The sequence below is a fragment of the Phascolarctos cinereus genome, unplaced genomic scaffold, assembly GCF_003287225.1.
Source record: "Phascolarctos cinereus isolate Bilbo 61053 unplaced genomic scaffold, phaCin_HiC Scaffold_5;HRSCAF=322, whole genome shotgun sequence".
In the NCBI taxonomy this organism is placed as follows: Eukaryota; Metazoa; Chordata; class Mammalia; order Diprotodontia; family Phascolarctidae; genus Phascolarctos; species Phascolarctos cinereus.
The window spans coordinates 388,060,368-388,076,645 of NW_027555958.1; positions in this window are offsets into that span (position 1 = coordinate 388,060,368).

Consider the following 16,278-nt stretch of genomic DNA (forward strand, 5'->3'; position numbering starts at 1 on the left):
GCTGCCACCCCAGGGCTGCACTGGGGAGCTGGGGCTGAGACCTAGTTTCTCTCTCACCACAGAAACAGACTCTTCCCACTGACATTTTAAGTTGTCTTTGGCATTCACAGGTTGATAGGTCTGGAAACTCCCACAGCTTCCTGTGATTTAGTCCTCTGAGGCCTGCTCCAGGTTTGATGCAACCTGCTCACCCATACCAAACTGTTCTCCTCTCACAGCCCGGCGCAATATACCTGTCCAATCAACCATCCAGGTTGTCTTGGGCTGGAAATTTGTTTCACTCTGTATTTTTGTGGGTTCTGCTGCTTTAGAATTTGTTCAGAGCCATTTTTTATAGGTACTTGGAGGGGTTTGGATGAGCGCTCAAGCAAGTCACTGCTTTCACTCCATCATCTTGGCTCTGCCCCAATAGTCAACATTTTTTGAAGATTATCTACAAAGCAGTTCCCTATTCTTTTTTGTGATAGAGGTGTATCTTTCATGAAATAATTATCTTCTTTAATCAGCCTGAAGGAGAAATTTTGGTTATGGGGAATGAGTTGAGTCAATTTGTTTTTGAAGCAAGGTTAGAACCCTTTGTCCCTACCCTTATAAAATAATCCTTCTATTTCATTTAATTTTTCATTATGTTGTTTAAATGTACATGAAGTTGAATAAGGAGCAAATGACTTATTTGCCTAGACTAAATCCTCATTATCTAAAAGCAGATTTATTTTCTCTGATGAAATACTCCTGTGGCTCTTAAGCATTTCAATCTTGTAAGCAAATATACCTGCCAAATGACTGACATTTATTTAGATGTAGCTTATGTTTATTCCTCTACAACATCAACATGTAAACTTCATTTTCTACCTGCTTAAATCCCATTGCAGCAGAATGTATTTTACATTAGCTACTAGTGCAAAAACTCATTTTCTCTATTAAATGATGCATGTAGCCTAAATCACCATAGCTTGATGTAGCAACATTTCTATTTGTACAATATATCAAACTATTAAAAAATCAGCATAGTATCAGAAGTATAGTTAGACTCAGTGTGTCCTTTATTGAAAGACAGGACCTAGGAAAAAGTGATCAAACAAGTAAAATAAATTTATGATATGCCTACGTCCCTATCTTTAGGGTCCTCTACCCTCTTTGATGAATCCGCTTTGTAACCATTCTTCACCTGTTAGGGTGTAAAGCTATTTCTTAGCTGTTTGGGGTTCTTAAATCCTGTGCTACGTATAGATCTGATCTCACTGGGAAATACTTTCACATCTTTTCTTACTTTCTTTCTCCTCTATCTCCCTCTTTCCCAAAAGCTTGATTATTTTACATGCCATTCCCTAATAGTTCCACTCTCAGCTAGCATATCTAATTAAATATGAAATAAAAGTGTTAACAAACAGTATAGGGAAAGAAAGTAGAAGAGAAGGGACAGAAAGGTGGAGGGAAAGTAAAGGAAGAGAGGGAGTAGATGGAGAGGGGAAGAAGTGAGATAGGAAGAGGGAAGGAAAAGGGAAGAACAGAAAAGAGAAGTGTTCATGAAGGAAGACAGAGAGAGAAGTGGAGGGTAAGAAAAGATGGAAGGAAGAAGAAAGATCTTGAGGTGTAGGAAGGGAAGTAGAAGAAGAAAAAGGGAAGTAAAATGGGGAAAGAAAGGAGAAAGAGATCTAGAAGGAGAAGGAGTGTAGGAAAATGAAGCAGAAATAGATGGCAGAAGGGACTGAAGAAAAGAGAAGGCAAGGGTTGAAGTAAAGAAAGTGATGAGATGCAGAAAGAGAAGAGGAAAGGTAGACAAAAAGAAAAAAGAAGATGAGGGAAGGATAGGTGGGATTTATAAAAATTTGATTTCATCTGTTAATGATTTTTTTTTGTTTGTTAGTTTGAAGACTTTTTGCCCAATTGTATTCATTACAATCTGTCAATAAATATTGAGCGTCCACTATGTGCCATGTGCTGAACTGGACACTGGGGATATAAAAATGAAGTGCCACACAATCTCTAAAAACAAAGAGCTTAGTTTCAACCTAAACCTTTTTGACTTTTGTTTTTCTCTTATTATTTTAATTTTAAAGGAAGGCATATTTTTTCAGCCAAAGGCAAGGTTTATTAAAGATGTGCCATGTTAGCCAGACTTTTAAGAAATCTGAGCATCTATGAGCTATTGGCTAGATTGTAAAAATCTGAGTAGTGGCTGGATTCTAAGAAGCTGAGCATCTTAACGGAGGCAAGATGGACCTTATACACAGAAAGACTGTGGGAGGGATCTAGGAGTGTCCAAGTAGTTTGAGGTGACTGAAAGAGGAGTCTAAGGAAGATCTGAATGGGAGTGGCCAGTAAGCTGGGGTGAATAGAACTCCTGGGACCTGGACCACATGGCCAAGGGAGAATGGAGCCTACTTAAGATTAAGGGTGGGAAAAGGCCAGGGGCTATAGGGAGGTAAGACAGTGGATGGCTAGGCTAGGTTAAGGGTAACAGAGAATTGGGAGATTGGGCATAGCCACAATGAAAGGCCAGTTGATGGGATTATAACCTCTGGGAATGCCAGAGATTTGGCCTTGTGTGAAAGTCCAGGGTTTTTCCTTTCTGGGGTCCAGATCCCAACCCCATCATCCCCCCCTCAAACAAATGAGACCCACATTCTTTTGGGTAAGGGGTGAAGGTCTTGGCTTCTGAAACTGCTTTCTGCTGGAAAGGGGCATACAGCTGTCCCTGCCTCGAGGGGGTCCCAAAGAGGAGGTTGACTGGAAGGGAGCACAAGCTGCATCCAGGGAACAATGAGGGGGACATTGGCTGGTACTCACTGTTTACTACCGACTTTAGGTGAATGGCCTATAGTCTGGAAGACACAAATCTGACAGAAAAAATTTCAGGGCCCAGATATGACAAGATGAAACATACTTAGCTCTGTTCGGATTCAGATAATTCAGTTTTCCAAGGAGTATCAAATCCACCTTATAGCCAGACTCAGGAATAGCCAGGTGGGTAAAATTACTTTTCAAAGGAACATAAGGGAGAAACTGAGCCAAGAGGATCCCATCTTAGAGTAAGGCTAAAATTGGCCCCTCAACTTTTCCTGATGTTGCCTTCCTACTAGTATCACATTCTCTCTGAGTAGCTTGTGACATTTCTCAGATTGTAGATTATTAATGTATCAATGAATTATTATGATCCATTAGGCTACTCAAAATAAAATCATGAGCTTTTTTACCTGAAAGAGCAAGTTTCACTAATCATAGCTTACAAAAAACTTTTCCAAGATTTACATCTCAAACTTAAATTTGTCCTCATGTAAAAAGACAATCGTTAGCAATTATTTCTATATACTTGCAAATTCTCAGCAAGACAAAATCCAAACAAGCTTTTTGGCAAGTTTACACATTAAAACAATAACCAACAATAGCAAAATTATTTTAGTGTTATTATAAAATCATAAATTTTATAAATAAATAAATACAAATTATAAAAAGTTGCTTGACATAATTCCCTGATGCCAACAATTAGCTCAACTTTCTCCCACACTTCTGGGGGAACATGGGGACGTCTGGTGCACAGAGAGAAAAGGGAGATGGGAGGCTCAAACAGAGAGATTGGTTTCTCAAATTCACCATCAGGTCCCTTCCCAACAAAGGGGCAGGGCAAGAGGAGAGCATAAAGAGGGAGTCTTCAAACAACAGATCCTCAAATAGGCAGGGGAAAGGGTACATCTGGAGACATCCCTTTGTTTTTCCTTCAATGCCCATGACCAGAAAGGTCAAGAGGTGGGTGGGGCCAGAGTGATTAGCTAAAACAGAGAACATAGCCATGATAAACTGTATCTTTGGCCTCACTTTTTGCCCAGAGCTTGTCAAGAGAGGTGGAGAAAGTGGGAGTGCTACCAAGCCCCAAGCTCCCCTGTCATTCCCCATCTTAAGAAGACTGGAGGATGGGGTTCTGGAGGTGACTCCACCACTTTTCGACCTTGGGGGCAATCCTTCCAATGTCCCTCCTGGTCACATCTTGAGCACAGTCCCAGAGGCATTGGTCAAGGGGGATGCCTCTGGGAGAGTGCCCTGGAGGGGCACTCCTTGGACCAGTGACCCTTCTGGTGAAATTGAAAGCAGGTTTCCCCACTGCCTGAGTTGCTAGGAACAACCTCAGTTCTTTTCCTGGCCATGACAGCAGCCAAGAATTGAACATATTCTCGTCTCTAGCCCTTTCCCTTCATTTTCTTTCCTCTGCTGCCAAGTCTCTGTTGTTAAAAACTTCAAAGGCCATCTCCAGTAATTGGGCCTGAGGGGTTTGGGTTCCCATTGCCAATTTCTGAAGTTTCCTCCTATTATCTGGGGCAGATTGACTAAGGAAATACATACTAAGGATTGCTGTCCCTTCTATAGAGTTGGGATCTAAATTCATATACTTTTTAATAGTTTCTACTAGGCTGTCTTGAAAAATGGCAGGGTTTTCCTTTTCTCCCTGAGTAATTTCCTTAATTTTTTGAAAATTCACTTGCTTTTGAAATGCAGCTCTTAGGCCTTCTAGCAGGCAAATTACCATAAAGTCTCTCTTTCACCTATCCTCATTCTTTTGATAATACAATCCAGGGACAGTAGTGGGAACAGCAGCTGTTCCTAAGTGGTATTTTGTGTGGTCATTGCTAGCCAAACAATCTCCAAATTTTGGGGATTTTTTCCAGATTCTCTTCTTCTCCTCAGTGGTACAACAGGTGGAGATGAGGATATGCAAATCACCCCAAGAAAGCTCGAATTGTAGGGACATGTCACTAAATCCACCAGTAAACTTAGTGGGATCTTCTGAGTATCACCCCAGTTTGTCTTTGACCTGAATGAGGTCTGAAATGTAGAACTAAACATGTACCCTAATTGTCCCATTAGGTGAGGCAGGAACTTTCCTTAGGGGAAAAAAGCACTGAAGTCACTGTGAGAACTGGGGCTAGGGAGGAAGGGAGATAGGAAGTCCCACTTCTTGTGAGTGAGAGAATGGGAAATGCTGGATGAACTGGACTGGACTGCAAAGCCAGGGGATCTGCCTGGCAATGGGAAAAATCAGCTGGCAACAGAGGAGAGGGAGGGGTCAGGGAAGGAGATACCACCGAGACTGGGGCCTGGAAAGTCCTTGTCTCAGGGTAAAGGGCCTGGGGAAAAGGTGCTGAGGCAAGGCCCTTGTCCAAAACCTGAGTAAGGGTTGCCTCTGGAGCTGGGGCCTGGGGAGGAAATGCAGAGTAAGATACATGGAAGGTGAACAAGGCAGGAGATGAAGGGAGCTGGGCTAGAGGAAAAGGGAAGGTAAACCAAGGGAAGGAGGAGAGAGGCATGGGAAATAAGAGGGGCCGGGGAGAATGGGGTGGAGATAGGAGCTGGGAAGGTGGTGTTAACAGAGAATGGGAAGAAAGGGGTGCTCTAGGACTGGGGGCCATAAGAGGGTTATCCAAAAAGTCTAGTTGATCCCCATTTCCCATTTGTGGAGCAGGTATAGCTATGAGCATCCTACAGTCTTTTCTGAGAATGGGGTCATGAGAAAGTTTGATAAAAGTCATTAAGAAGGGAATCTCACCAATTTTCCTTCTTTGGGACAACATTGTTTTAACTCTGAGAGAGATTCTTGCTGTAATGTCCCCAAAACAGGCCATGCCTCATAATTTTCTAAGTGATACTGAGGCCAAATGGTTTGCAAAAGAACAGTAGCCTTTTCTTTTTTGTTCTTTAGAGAAACTAAATTTTTCCCACTTTTGTAAAGGACAGCCCAAAGATGAATCTTCAGAAATTGAAGAGGATTGACCCTTTGCTGGCATGGGGGCTGTAAGTCCCTCCCTCCTTAAAGGAGGATTTGGGAATAAACCTCAGGAAACAAACAAAAAAAGCCCCAAAACCCAAAGAAGTACCTTAAGTTTTCCCAAATCCTTAGTGCTGAGAGAATTGAGAGGCTTGGACTACATTTCCAGATAGGGAGTCCAAAGATGTGTCCCCCACCCAGGGGAAAGACCCTGAGAGCTTCAGGTTAAGTTTGAGACAACCTCATAGCTCTCTGACCTAATGGGACCTGAGAGGTCAGACCCAAAAATCACTTCCAAGCCAAGCCTTCCTAGTTACTTGAAAACCTACTCAATTGCAGGGCAAAAAAGGGATTAGGGGAAGAGGGGAGGTTTATGTACCTTCCAGTCTTGGCTGGTGAAGAGCTTGATTATATTTCTATTTGAAATATACATATGGCAGAGTCTCATTTTTCTCACAGCTCGTTTCCCAGCTGAAATATACATTTACTAGTTCTCCCATCTATTGTTTTTTTCATAATGCAAGTTTGACGTTTGACTAATAATCATGCCTTCTGTGGTGTATCACTTCCATGACTAATATATGCTATTGTTTAGATATCTTGAATAACAATTGATAGAGAAAATTGTGTTGAAATCAAGGCTTACCTCCAAAATCTCATTTCAGTTCATTTCATTGTTATGTGTTATAGGAGTATCCTCATGAAGCGTTGACTGATTCAGTGGGCTTCTGCCAATGTCTGTTCTAGGATGCTCTAGGTCCTAGACTGCAAATACAGGGAATGAGAACATGTCTTTTTGTCTCCTTGAAGTAATTCCTTTAATTTGAGTCCAGCCACTATCTTTTTTTTTTAAATTATATTCCCTGGTAATCACTGCAGTGAAGATGGATTTGTAATAGATTATAAGTCTCTTAGTATAGTGAATGTTAACCCTTAGCCAACCACCTATAACATAAGATCTTGAAAGGCTGTATAACTGCAACCTAATCAATGAAATCCAACCTTAATTAGGGTATGAAGAAGTATTTCTTTATAGCATCTATGTCAGTGTTTCTTTTTCCTTACTGTAGCTTAATTCATTTTTCAAGCCCATTCCTCATTATTTCCAAAGACATTTATCATTGGTGTAGAAGATAAGGAGCTCTCATTAGATTTTACCTTGCTTCAGGGCAGAGGACCTACCTTTTACTCCCTTTGTAAACTCTTCCCACTAGTCAATATGATATGCTAAGCTTCAACTTGCCTAATACATTGCTTTGTACCTTGTAGGGAGTCAAAAATAATTTTGGGGAAAAAAGAATGGAGACACAGAGAAGGAGAGGAAGGGAAGTAAAGTAAAAATGGGAAAGGCAAGTAAGAGGGAAAATGGAATAAATATGGTTATTTAATTTAGGTTCATAGAACAAGCAGTTTAGAAGTTACAGGGACCATGGAGACCATATAATATTAGTAACAACAATAGTTATTAAATTATTAGTTGTAATAGCATTTGCATATTATTTTTCAGTTTGAAAAATTATTTACATGTTTTCTCATTTGATCTCATCCATCCTCATCATTTTGTAGATGAAGATACGTGGACTAGAGAGTCACACATCACATTTTTAAAATTTATTTTTATTTATTTTTTGTTACATTTTAAGTTTCAAATTGTGTTCTGGTCCTTTGTATTGGATTTGAATATTTATAATACTCAGAATAGTTCTGTCATTCACAGTTATTTTTCAAACAATATTGCTTTAACTATCTATGTCCAATGTTCTCTTGATTCTGCTCATTTCATTTTTTATTATTTCATGTGTCTTTCTAAAATCAATCTGCTCATCATTTTAAACTACCTAGCAGTATTCCATCATAATCATATACCATGACTTGTTTAGCCATTCCCCAATTGATGGATATCCTCTCAATTTCCAACTTTTCCCAACTGCAAAGAGAGTCACTATAAATATTTTAGAACATGTAGATTCTTTTCATTTTTCCTTGATCATCTTGGGAAATAGACTAATCGTAGTCTTTCTGGCTCAAAAGAGATGCATGATTTTATAACTCTTTGGATATAATTCCAAATTGTTCTCCAAAATGGTTTAATCAGTTCACAATTCAACCAACAGTGTATTAATGTCTCATTTTTTTCCACATTCCCTCCAGCATTTGTCATCTTTTCTTTCTATCATTTTCTTTCTATAATTTCTATCTATTCTCTTAGGTGTGAGATATCTTAAACTTGTTTTAATTTCTATTTCTTTAATTAATAATGATTTAGAGAATTTTTATATGTGTATATGTAGCTTTGATTTTTTTTCATTGAAAAACTGCCTGTTCATATCCTTTTACCATTTCTCAATTGAGGGCTAACTCATATTCTGACAAACTTGACAAACTTCTTTATATATTTGAATTATTTGTAAGCTGTCTCTCAGCAAAACTGCTCACCAACCCAATTAAGTCTTCAATCAAATAAATAAAACTAAGGCACTTTGGTCCAGTCACATATTTATATATGTACATCCTCATATACATATACATGTGTAATAATGAAACCAGTGAGTAGTTTTCATTTTTCAATAAGTTGTTCTCAAAGTCATTCTAACAGTCTTAGCTCCCTCAAGTAGTTTTCATAATAAAGATTCTCAGAAATAATTCTTATTATAAAGCTATCTTTTCAATCAATGTTGCTAAAAGTTGTAAGCCAATTATTTTCTTTTTGTTATATTATTTCCCTGGATTTCTTTTCTTTCATTAGACTTCTACCTCTTACCCTTATTTTTAATTATAAATGCATAGATTTGGAACTGGGAGCAATAATAGAGTTAACTTAATATCTGTTCTCCATTTTACACATAAAGCCTAGAAAGGATAAGTGACTTGCTCAACATCTCATAAGTTGAAATCATATCCTCTGACTCTAAATCTAATCTGTATTCTATTGTACATACTGTATTTCTCTCTAGAACATTAGCTCGTCCCTTCCTATCATATGCTTCCCTCTTTATTGAATTACTAATTTTTTTGGCTGAAATTGATGCATCTTTTACCTATGCTGGCTAAGGGGATTAAGTGCCAGAGTTAGGAAACTTGGGCTGAAATCTTACCTTAGACACTTACTAGTTTTGCAGTCATTAGCAAATAACTTCTCAGAAACTTGGGATCCTTGTCTATGAAATGGGGATGGCGATACCTCTTGTAATCCCTTGATTTCAGAAAAACCTGGACTTACATGAACTGATAAAAACAATATTGTTCAATTGTCAACTGTGAATGATTTAGCTATTCTCAGCAATACAGTGAACAAAGACAATTCCAAAGGCCTCATAATGAGAAATGGAATGCACGCCAAGATGGGGGAAAACTGGTGAAGTCTGAACACAGATTGAATCATACTATGTTTCACTTTCATTATTTTTTATTTCTTTTTTTTTTTTTGTTCTGTGTTTTCTTCCACAACATGACTAATATGGAAATATATTTTGCATGATTACAAAGTATAACCTACATGAAATTGCTTACTATCTCAGGGAGAGGGGAGGGAAAGGAGAGAAAGAGAAAATTTGGAACTCAATTTTTTTAAAGTAATGTCAAAATTATTTTTACATGTACTGGGAAAAGAGAAAATATTATTCAAAAAATTCTCACAATCTGTACCCCACCTGGTTATGGAGAAGAAATTCTAAACAAACATTAAGACCCAATTTAAATGAGAGCTATTATGACTCTATATTATCTCCCTTCTTAGCTCATTATGAATTTTTGAAACTCCAAATTAGGCAAGGCACAAGAATTATCTAGATTCTTTAGAGTCATTTTAAAAATTAGCTCTACTTTTCCCAATAAACAGAGATTTAAAACATCACTAACAAACACATACATACATGTTGCATTTGGTTTTTGACGGTTTATTATTATTATTAGAAAGTGGTATAGTTGAATGTCAGGTAGTGATAACATTGCTGAGTTCTTTTGTGAAAGGAAATTATTAAGTGTTAAAATGCTGAGGAAAATTAAGTCAGAAAAGGAAATCTCACTTTAGCTTTTAAAACCCCATATTTTTCATTGATTTGCTTCCTTTCCATTTCCATTTGGCCCCCTTTGCCCTGTTTCACAACTGAGGTGAGAGCCACATAACTTCATTGTCTCAGAAGGTATAGGATCCTCAGAAATAATATTGTTTCTAGAGCTTAAAATTAAATCAGCTGTCCTTTGCAGCTCTATTCATATTTGATTTTGTAAACATTTGCATTTATTTTGTTTTCTGGGGATAGAAGTTAAATTAAACTGAAGCAGGGAGGAATGGAAAATTATATTTGTGCTTGAGGACTTGTACACAGTTGTAGGTAAAGAAAATGGTTTGCATGATTTAAGATAGTGAGGCAAATAGATTTCCAAAAACTTGAACTAAAGCAGCAGACTGTGATATAGTGTCATCATGGAACACTGTTTATGAGTATTCAGCTCACAGGTAAACCAGCAGGAACAAGAATAGGGCATATAGGAAGGAACATGCAAACAGATGTCAGATTTGCTGACTTCTTTCCCTCATAATGAAGTGGGATGTACAGCTAGAGCTGTAAGCCAGATATTAATGCATTTTTCGTTTAGTTGGGCCACTAAGACTTTATTGTTGTAACTGGTTATGTTTCTAGACTACTCCGTAATGGCAGATAGTTTATTCAGATGATAAATTGGATTACTAAAGTTAAAATAACAGTGCCAGAAAGATGAAATTAAATTAATAACCAGGTAGTAGCAAATAAATGAGTGAATGAATGAATGAATAAAAAAATAAACAAACAAACAAATAAATAAATAAATTTGCATGAAAAGCAGGTGGGTCAAGAATGTCTGTTCTGTTTAATTAACTCTCCTGGGAGACTTTGCAATGTGCAAATAATTTCTTCAAAGTACAAGCCTTCAATGGCCTCAACCTATTCATATTTGGTTTTTCAAAGTGGTGGTATTTGAAGGAGGGAGGGAAATTGGAAAGGAAAGTTTAAATCAAATGCATTTAGAGTGGTTTTTATGTTTTGGCTTAATTGATTTCCACACGCTGATGAATAAGAAGAGACCAAAGTCTTTTGGACCAACTGGAGGTTCTAATTAAAATACTTTCCCTCTTAAAGTCATAATGGTAGCAAGGGAAGGTTTAGTAGCCTCAATAAATAAGGGTAGAGCTAAAATCTTTATGAAAATGAAGATTTGTGGCTTAGAGGTATTTTAATTGATCTGAATACATTCTCCAAAGCCCACTGGTAAAACTTTTCCTATATAAATAGGAAGCAAGATTGTCAAAATTATGTGGATACTTCAAGCTAACCAAACGTTTTGTCAAGATATTACTGAAATTGAGGGTTTGACCAACTCTCCTGAAGCAAATTAACTTTTTTATTTCAAGATTTATATGCACTCCATCTTTGAGTTAAAAAATAATTGATTTATTTCAGTTTAAAAAATACTTGCCAACTTATAACCAAATATTATCAGCATGGTATAGGTAATGAAAATCATTCTGAACTTATACATCCATAGAACAAGAAGAAATCTTAGGGTTCTTTTAGTCTAATTTCACAGTTTTATAGAGGGCCAAACCAAAGTACAGGAAAAGACAATTACTTGTATATTATTACTCAGATAATTACTGGGAGAACTGGGTCTAGAATCTATACCTTTGGAGTTGTATTCCAGGGCTTTTTCTTCTTTCTACTAACCTACTCTGTCTTGCTATTCAAAATCATTTTCTTTAAGTAAAACAACATAAATGTGTTTTGTTGATATATTTGTTTATATGTCACTTTAATTTTAAATGTATTCTTCTCCTTTTCCATACTCAGTGAAATAGGGAAGAATATTTTCTTCATAACAAAGAATAATTTTTTAAAAATGCAAAAAGTAGTTCATAAAAACTTACCAATATCTCAGCTGAGTTTGAAAGTATATGCAATGTTCTAAAATTATAGTGCCATATCTCATAAAAAAATGGAGAGGTCTATTTTCTCTTTTCTTCTTTGGATCTAAGTTTGGTTTTTACAATTATATAGTAATCAATTCTAAGGTCTTTATTCACAACTTTGGAGGCATTAGAAGTATGGACTATACTTGGAACTCATTCTCATTGCACTAATGCCAAGTTAATAAATATTTATTCAGCTATTATGTACCAAGATCTCTGTAAAGTGCTGGGGACACAAAGAAAGGCATAAACAGTCCCTGTTTTCAAGGAGCTCACAATCTAGTGGGGAAAATAATATGGAAACAACTAAAAAGTTATATAAAGGATAAATTAGAGAACACTTTGGAGGAAAGACAGTAAGATTAAGGGGCTTCTTGCAGAAGGTAGGAGTTTAGCTGAGAACCGAAGGAAGGCAGGGAAGCCAAGAGACATATATGAAGAGGGAAAGAGTTCCAAGCATGAAGGATAATCAATGAAAATGGGTTTTGTCCCCAAATGGTGCTACCAGATGTTCTAAGGGTAATCTTGTGGTACTATACTCCTAATAGCATATGCCATTAGCTCCCACCTATGCAATTTCTATTAACAATTAGTCAGTAGACACAATTGGTTCTCACTAAAAAATGTTTACTAAGATGATATAGTAAAAGGCAGTAGCCACAAAACATTTATCCCTCTCAACTTAAGGTCACATTCTCTTGCAAAATATAGAGGCAATAGGTTCACACTGAAAGAACAGTAATAGTGAGTCCAAAAAGTCCTTTTTCTCTTTGTAGGATCAGTCATTATGCAACTTCCCTTGAATACATATGCTGTGCTTGACAGGTTGCTCAGCCAAGTTCCCAGGGCTTATTTATCTCCACAGCCACCATTCTTCTTTGCTGCTGGTGGTCCCATTCCTTGAAGTTATTTCTTGCTTTGAATAATCACTTCTTAACATCTATGAGTATAAGTGATGTGTATCTCTGATCCCTGCTAGAGTCAGTGTCTTCTGTTGGTCAAATAGTTTAGCTCTGCTTCAAAGTAAAATGGTAGATGGAGGTGTGAGGAGAGAAAGAAACTCTTTTCTCCCCCTCCAAGACTAACCTACTTTGAGAGGCCTGATTGTTTCTCAGATCAGATCTTCCTTGAACTTCTCAGGCCTTAGCTAGTTAAAGCTCCCATTGGCATGGCTTGGTTTGCCCAGTCAATATTTAGTCTCCTTCTAATTCACTCAATGAACTTGTTTATATATCCTAAAGGAATGGCTATAATTTTACAATTAGTTTGATGTTTGTTAAAACATTAAAAACTAATCATCTATGAGCAAATCCTATTATTATATTAATTAGTAGAACAAACCAGCTAAGGGTTTAAGCTATATTATATATCTGTGGGCATCCCCAGTACTTAACACACTGTATTCCAAACAAAAGCTACTCAACAAATGGATGATGTTATTGTGATATTCATGAAGATGATGAATTTTTTCTATTTCGGCTGTCAATCAAATTAATTAATTTTCACTCAGAAATAACCATATAAGTCTTTCCAGGTTTTTCTGAAGTCAGACTGTTCATCATTTCTTATAGCACAATAGTATTCCATTACATTCATATACCACAGCTTGCTCAGCCATTCCCCAATTGATGGGCATCCTTTCAATTTCCAATTCTTTGAAACCACAAAAAGAGCTGCTATGAATATTTTTGTACATGTGGGTCTTTTCCCATTTGTATGATCTCTTTGGGAGATAGCCCTAGAAGTACTCTTGCTGGATCAAAGGGTATGCACATTTTTGTAGCCCTTTGGGCATAGTTCCAAATTGTTCTCCAAAATGGTTGGATCATTTCACAACTCCACCAACAATGCATTAGTGTTCCAATTTTCCCACATCTTCTCCAACATTTATCATTTTCCTGTTTTGTCATGTTGGCCAATCTGATAGGTGTGATGTGGTACCTCATAGTTCTTTTGATTTGCATTTCCCTAATCAATTAGAGCATTTTTTCATATGACTATAGACAGATTTAATTTCTTTATCTGAGAACTGTCTGTTCATATCCTTTGACCATTTATCAATTGGGGAATGGCTTGTAGTCTTATAAATTTGCCTGAACTCTCTATATATTTTAGAAATGAGGCCCTTATCAGAGAGATTGGTTGTAAAAATTCTTTCCCAATTTTCTACCTTCCTTCTAATCTTACTTGCTTTGGCTTTGTTTGTGCAAAAATTTTTCAATTTAATGTAATCAAAATTATCCATTTTGCTTATCATAATGCTCTTTATCTCCTGTTTGTTCATGAATTCTTATGTTCTCCGTAGATCTGGTTGGTAAACTATTCCTTGTTCCCTAGTTTGCTTACAGTATCAGTCTTTATATCTAAGTCATGAGCTCATTTTTACTATTTTGGTATATAGTGTGAGATTTGGGTCTATGCTTAGTTCCTGTCATACTCTTTTCCAGTTTTCCCAGTAGTTTTTTTTCAAAGAGTGGGCTCTTATCCCAGAAGCTGGGGTCTTTGGGTTTACCAAATAATAGATTACTATAGTCATTGACTACTGTGTCTTGCATATTTAACCTATTCCACTGATCCAACCCTCTATTTCTTAGACAGTACCAAGTTTTGATGATTGCTGCTTTATAATACAATTTAAGTCTGGAATTGCTAGGCCACCTTCCCTGCATTTCTTTTCATTATTTCCTTTGATATTTTGGATTTTGTTCTTCCAAATGAATCTTATTATGTTTTTTCTAACTCTAGAAAATAATTTTTTGGTAGTTTGATTGGTATGGCACTGAATAAGTAAATTAGCTTAGGATTGTCATTTTTATTATATTAGCTCAGCCTACCCATGAGCAACTGATTTTTCCAATTATTTAGATCTGATTTTTTGTGAAAAGTGTTTTGTAATTGTGTTCATAGAGTTCCTGGGTTTGTTTCAGGAGGTAGACTCCTAAATATTTTATAATGTCTGTAGTTAGTTTAAATGGGATTTCTCTTTCTATCTCTTGCTGTTGGGCTGTGTTGGCAAGATATAGAAATGTTGATGATTTATGTGGGTTTATTTTATAGCCTGCAACTTTGCTAAAGCTGTTTATTATTTCAAGTAGTTTTTTACTTGATTCTCTAGGATTCTCTAAGTATCAATCATCTGCATGTTTCTTCTTTGCCTATTCTAATACCTTCAATTTCTTTTTCTTCTCTTATTGCTAAAGCTAACGTTTCCAGTACAATATTGAATAATAGTGGTGATAATGGACATCCTTGTTTCACCCCCGATCTTATTGGAAATGCTTCTAGCCTGTCCCCATTACATATAATGCCTGCTGAAGGTTTTAGATAGATGCTATTTATTATTTTAATGAGAACTCCATTTATACCTGTGCTTTATAGTGTTTTTAGTAGGAATGGATGTTGTATTTTGTCAAAAGCTTTTTCTGCATCTATTGAGATGATCATGTGGTTTCTGTTGGTTTTGTGTTGATATGCTCAATGATTGATAGTTTTCCTAATATTGAACCAACCCTGCATTCCTGGTATAAATCCTACCTGGTCATAGTGTATTCTTGTGATAAGTTGCTAATCTATTTGCTAGTATTTTGTTTAAATTTTTGCATCTATATTCATTAGAGAAATTGGTCTATAATTTTCTTTCTCTTTGACTCTTCCTGGTTTAGGTATCACACCATATTTGTATCATAAAAAGAATTTGGTAAGACTCCTTCTTCACCTATTTTCCCAAATAGTCTATATAGTATTGGAATTAATTGTTCTTTAAATGTTTGATAGAATTTCATGTAAATCCATCTGGCCCTGGAGATTTTTTCCTAGGGAGTTCATTAATGTTTTGTTCAATTTCTTTTTCTGAGATGGGTTTATTTAAGTATTTTACTTCCTCTTCGGTTAATCTGGGCAATTTATATTTTTGTAAATATGTATCCATTTCACTAAGATTGTCAAATTTGTTGGCATATAGTTGGGCAAAATAATTCCTAATTATTGTTTTAATTTCCTCTTCCTTGGTGGTAGCTTGCCCTTTTCATTCTTGATACTAGTAATTTGGTTTTCTTCTTTCTTTTTTAATTAAATTAACCAAAGGCTTATCTATTTTATTGTTTTTCATAAAACCAGCTCTTAGTTTTATTTATTAGTTCAATAGTTTTCTTAATTTCAATTTTTAATTTTTCCTTTGGTTTTCAATATTTCTAATTTGGTGTTTAGTTGAGGATTTTTAATTTGTTCTTTTTCTAGTTTTTTTAGTTGTATGCCGAATTCATTAATCTCCTCTTTTTCTATTTTATTTATGTAAGCATTTAGAGATATAAAACTTCCCCTAAGAACTGCTTTCGCTGCATCCCATAAGTTTTGGTATGTTGTCTCATTATTGTCATTCTCTTGAATGAAATTATTGATTGTTTCTATGATTTGTTGTTTGACCCAATCATTTTTTAGGATTAGATTATTTAGTTTCCAATTATTTTTTAGTCTATCTTTCCATGGCCCTTTATTACATATAATTTTTATTGCATCATGATCTGAAAAGGATGCATTTAATATTTCTGCCTTTCTGCATTGGATTGTGAGGTTT